We start from the raw sequence: 6,217 nt of genomic DNA, 5'->3' as shown, positions 1-6,217 counted from the left end.
TGTCGCTGCCTGCCCCCTGCAGAGCCGACTGAACATAGCTGTCCTCTCTCCACTGCTCATCTGGGATAATTTTCGCCCCAGCTCCACTGCCTGAAAAGCTGCCTCTCTATCAGGGGAAAGCGTAACATCAAGCCCCATGGAGAGCCTGTGCGCATGCTCTGACCCGACCTCACACTGAGCTCCAATGGCTTATGGACCTCAAGGCCTTTTCTCTAAGCTCGGCACCCACCTTTCTCTTGTCTGTTCTTTGTGAAGAGACAAAATCCAGTATCTGGTTCCAGGGACTGAGACCCTACTTGCAGGTAGTTCCATCTGCCTCACCATGTGCCCAAATGTCACCTGAATTCTTTGGGCTGATGCTATCGGCTCTCCAGCTCACAGTCTACCAAAAACTGATGTATTCTTGCCATACTCCTGGAATATCAGTCCTACCCACGGATGAACCACACTCCCACTGGCAGCAGCTGGACTGCCCCACCATGTTCTAGGGGGTGGCTTTGGTGCCAGGTCCTGTACAGCCAGGACAGGGGACTCACGACTTTGATCGTTGGTTTATCTCCTGGTTTCTCGTCCCTTCTTCTCTCCTGGCTCTTTCTACCTGTAAGTGAGCTCCAGTTCTTCAATATAATATCATAGAAGCAAGATAATATAATAATTCTAGTTGTAGAAGAATCTCCCTGTGGCTCTTTGCCCTCCTTTGTCTTTAAGCTTTCTCTCCTGCTGAAACTACATTGGACTGAGTGAGCATGAATGCATTACTATTACAGGGAGGACTGTTCTAGCTTACACGTGGCAGGATGTTCTTTTTTCCCATACCTACCTACAAGCTTCTAAGCCTCGCTCCTAGGAGGAAGAAAGTATTGTGGCAAAATCACATGTCAGAATTATGCTATAAAAAGATGATCAGTGTGAAACACTAAGTTCTTTTGTGGCATGTGCTGCTCTCTAGGGAATTGTATTGGTCCAATTTCCCATTGCTGGGACACTGCCTAACAACCACAACTTAAAGGAAAGTCTAATTTGGCTCATGGTTAAGGGGATGCAGACTATAGTTGGCCAGCTCAAAGGCAGAAATGGTGTGGTGGAAGGACATGGCAGAGGAATGTTGCTCACCTTGTTGCAGCCAAGAAGCAGAGAGAGAAGGAGGAACCATTGCTTCTCGGCCTTTTGGCTAAGATCTAGTTCAGAAGGGAGGAACCAAAGAGGGAGGGAGACCCCTCCAATGACACACTTCTTCCAACGTGGCCCTTCCTCTGAACAGCACATTTAGCTATGTACTCACCAATAGATCTGAGTATATTGTCCCCATGATCCAAACACCTTCAAAAAGCCCCAACTCTGGACACATGAGATTTTTGAGGGACATCCTACATCTGAACGGTAACAGGTATGTGTCCTTGCTCTCACAGTCTGAGCTCAGAATGGGACCACTGGCTTTGATCTTGGGGTGAACTGGTCTACCTGAGGAATACTGACAGGATGGTTGCAGAAAAGCCAACACAAAGATGAAGCTGGAGATTGGAAAATCTAGGACGTGGGAGGAACAAGAGCAAAGAGAGAAGTTGAAGAGATATGAATATGAGGTTCTGTTTCAAATATGAACCCTAACATATAGACTTATATTAAATTCAGCCACCTGGGGAAATGCTAGAAGCCCTCTGTACTGGACACAACAAATCTTATCTAAGGTCTACTTCTTGTCTCGAGCACTCTGCACCCCCTTTGCAATTAGCTGGGGCTATGTGGCTAGTTCTGACCAGTAGCAATGGGTAGAAGCGAAGCCTGCTGGAGATCATCCATTGCCTCTCCCACTGCTTTGTAGATCAAACAGGGTGTGTTTTCCAGATGCTCAGGACCAAGTGTACAACCTCTGTCAGCCAGAACTGTTGAGGCACTTCATAGACAAGCTACCGTTTCACCATATGGCAATGCTTATGAAATAAACATGTGTTTTGCTATGAAACTGTATTTGGAGGTCAATTTCTAACCAATCACAGTAATAAGCAGTGTGTCCTAGTCAGCAGACATACAGTTTTAGCAAATATTTTCAAATTTTTCACTGATGCTCTGCCTTACAGACACCAGTGCCTGGACAATAACTCCATATCTAGGGAAGGATGGAGCCTGTTGTAAGAAGACAGAGCTCCTTTCCTCAAAGAAAATGTCATGACCACAGGCCCGGGCCCATGTGCAGCTATGCACAGGTGTTAATCATGCATCCCTAAGCCTAGGTTCCTAATCAAGAGGGAAGTGAAAGCGCAGCACTTAGCTCAGAGATGTCTTAAGATTGTGGCCAGGGAAGGAAGACAGAGTCCCACAGGGTGCTGCTGGTCTGTGCCTCCTCCAACTCTGACATCACAAAAATTCAAACCAGTTCATCGGTATTGGGCTGATACTACACGGGCCACAAGCTATGGAAGCATGGATTACGATCTAACTCCACAGTCCCTTGATCTATATTTGTGCCTGAATGCTTTAGAGGACCTTAGAAGCAACCAGGATGTGGTTCTATTGAGCCAATGGCCAGAGAAAATGTTTGCCCTGAATATATTAAGTGAAAAGAACTGCTCAGCAAAGTGGACCATTCCGAAATGATTCTGACCCTCAATGCCTGAGAATGTGCATGACTGCCGTTTATTTTTCCTTTCCAAAACCTGTCAAGGTAGCAGATCCCTTGACATCTAACTCACAGCAGCAGGTTCTAGGCTTCCTAATGCCCAGGTTAGATTCAATTTGATCAAGGGAATAGGTTCCGAGGGTTGATTTTGTATTATCCAAGAAAGGTAACAGAAATTTTCAAGCACATTTGGAATAGGAGGAGCATGGAACTTAGAACAGGGCATCTCAGTCCGTGTACACAACTCATCGGGAATGAGGCCACAGTTTCCCCTGCTTCTTTCCTCACTTTGGAGGGAGCTTTGGCTGCCCAGACCACCATTCTGAGATCAAGAGCTCAGCACAGATGCAGACATTCTAATTCACTTTTATTGTTCTTAATATACATATACATATGTTGTTTTTATACAAACATTTGTTCATATAATAAAAATGTATAACTGTGAAAATAGACCTTTTAAAGAACGTTTTTGTATTTACAGAAACAATGATCCAGTTTTTCATTATTAATACCTTACATCAGTCTAGGTTCACCATAATGAATGAACCAGTAGTGATATATTCCTAACTAAAGTCTATAGTCAGATTTCCTTGGTTTTCACTTACTGTCTTTCTGTTGCAGGATCTTATCCATGATGTTACCCTGCATTTGCTCCTCTTGACAATAAATTCCTCAGATGTTCCTTGTGTTTGATGACCTTCACAGGTTTGATGAGTGTTATGGTTGATACGTTGTGTCATCTTGGGGAGTCTAGAGGTTTGGTTAAGTGACTCAGCAGGAAGCCAGGGTGCTTACTTTGTATACATCCTGAGACTCTGGAAGAGGAGGGCATGGAGATTATGTGAGAGCTACACTCCCCTTAGGTGGGGGTAGCCTGTTTACAGTGTAAGGGAGGGAAAGAGGCTGCTTGCTGCGATTTTTCCTTTTTGCTCTGGCTGTTTGCTGTTCGGCTGCCATTCCCCCCTTTGCTCTTGTTGCTTTGCTACCTTGTGCCTTGGAGCCAGCCAAGTATGGACTGAGACCTCCACAAACTGTAAGCTAAATAAACCTTTCCTTCCTTCATTTTGGGCGTTGGGTATTTTGTCTCAGCAACGAGAGAAAACGAAGACAATGAGTACTGGTCAAAAAAATGTGTAGAATAAGCCTGTATTCGAACTAGCGTGATGTTTCTCAGGTTAGACTGGTGTCCCAAGTTTCTGAGTGGAAGACCACAGAGGCAAAGTGTCATTTGCGCCTTCTCATTACCCACGAGGTTCCTACAACCAGCACGATGTCACTGTCGATGCTCACCTTCAGCACCTGGGAAGGTGATACTTAGTAGGCTTCTCCACTCTAAAATTATCCTTCTTTTTCAACACTTTTCTGCACTGTACTCTGGATAAAGAAGTCACCCTGTTCAGCCCACACTTAAGAGTGGGGAATAATGTGCCACCTCCTTGAGAGCAGAGTATCTAAGTCAATTATTTGGAATGCTTCTAGGGAGATTTGTCTCTACTCTCTCCATTTTATTTGTTTATTCAGTAATTTATATTAGTATGGGCTCATACATACATTTCCTGAGGAGAATCATTTTGTTTCTTTTATAGCTTTTTGTAGTGAAATAACTAATCTTTCTCTATGTTGATAATAAAGGTAAGGCTGTATTTATTTCTTTATAATATATATTTATAATATACACTTATATATATTTCATGTAACATACATATAACACGTTATATATGATATGTATATGTGTCACACACTTTGCTGACTTACACAATTTTGCACTCCACAATGATTTGTGGTAACATAAAAATACTCAAATACTCCAATTACAGTAAGTTGATGGAGTAGGAAAGGATATATAGGGAAGAATGGAAAATAATAACACCATAAATAAAGATAGTTTATAAAATGCCTAACCTGGTACAATTTTGTGGCTGAGTCTCAAATTTTGCTTAAGCTTTCTAAGCAGCCAAAACAAAGAGGAAACCATTAGTACAGCTTTCTAAAGGTTTAGCAAGTACTGCAGTAGTATTTTCATTTTTCTAAATAATCTTAAATTTTTTCCCTTGTCATTAGCAATCATATAAGTATTTCTTTCACTTTACACTTGCTGTATTATTTTCTAAACATTGCGTCCCTTTACTATACCCAACCTGTGAATATTATGCTATTGATAACCTGAAATCTTCCTTAGTATTTTGTTTTGTTTTGTTTTGTTTTGTTTTTTTGGTTTTTCTCCGGTACCTGGAATCGAACTCACAACCTTGTACTTGCCAGGCAGGCGCTGTGCTGCTGAGCTAAATCCCCAGCCCCCATTCCTTAGTATGAATATATTGTGTATCTGCAAACAAGTTTAAATAAATAAACCTAACAACTAAAATTCCTCCGATGAAGGTGCCGGTTCAGTGTGCTGCTGCCCGTGGGGCGCTGCAGGTGCTCCATAGTTTCAACATATTTTGTTGAAATCACATTGGTTCAACTTCTGGCTTTTGGGTTTTGAGACCTGATTTTGTCAGTGCAGTAATTATATGCATATTTTAAAAACCCCTACACATTTCCAATGTATTTATATACTGTCAGAAAACCTACATTAGCCTATCAGGAAACCTAGATTCTTGAGTCATTCCTTGCACGTTCCCTTCTGTGAAACAAACTGTTTGAATTGCCAAATAACCAGACTCGCAAACTATCCAAAGTTCATGTATCAGACATTATTTTCATTAGCAGAGTCACTTAGGAAGCTCAGACATAATCAGGAAGCTAAAGAACAAACAAGTAATGGGAAGAGACAGACAAATCAAACCTCAACACGATCTGAGGTATGGGAGTGATGCTTCCATTCCTGGCCTGGCCAAGACAGCTTCCCTTGTCCAGACAGCTGTGGTTTGAGTGTTTGTGTCCCTTCAAAATTCATGCTGAAACCTAACCCACAATGCAACAGTATTAAGAGGTGGGCTTTAAGAGCTGGTTTTGCAATGACAGCTCTGTCCCCATGCCCTCATAGAAGAGCTGGAAGAAGCAAATGCTTCTGTCATGTAGAGACTTGGAAGCAGAGAGCCTTTGCCACACACTGCATCTGCCAGCACATTCTCCTTGGACTTCGCAGCCTCCAGAATGGTAAGAAAGAAACTGCTCTTGTTATAAGCTACCTACCTTGAGGTATTCTGTCATAGCAATGGCAGGGCAGCGGGGGAAGAGCTGTGGATGGCTGGCAGTTGCTACTGTGCACATTTTTCCAGATTCCATGTATAACCAAACCTTCTTACCAGTTAACACAGACTTTCTTCAACCCTCTGAATGTATTCTGCTACTTCTGTCTTCCATCTTGTTGTTCATTTGTGTTCCCTTATGTCTGACTTTTTGAGTTTAGGATCCTTGTCTTCTGTATGCTGCAATTTCACTACACTGTATTCAGATGTGGATTTTTTTCTTATCATACTTGAAAAGGGTTACACTTCTGTTTGTGGACTCATGTCTTTCATTAGTTCTGGGAAATTTTTAGTTATGACTTTGTAATTTCTTTTATATCTGTTCTCTTTATTTCCATGTTCTAAAACTTGTTTTATATAATACATGCCTTGTCATGGTATTCTTTATTCAACATGAATTTTTCTT

Source organism: Chinchilla lanigera, unplaced genomic scaffold (genome assembly GCF_000276665.1).
Source record: "Chinchilla lanigera isolate Chin_1 unplaced genomic scaffold, ChiLan1.0 scaffold00038, whole genome shotgun sequence".
Classification (NCBI taxonomy): domain Eukaryota; kingdom Metazoa; phylum Chordata; class Mammalia; order Rodentia; family Chinchillidae; genus Chinchilla; species Chinchilla lanigera.
The sequence above is the reverse complement of the archived record's forward strand: the minus strand, read 5'-3'. Positions refer to the sequence as shown.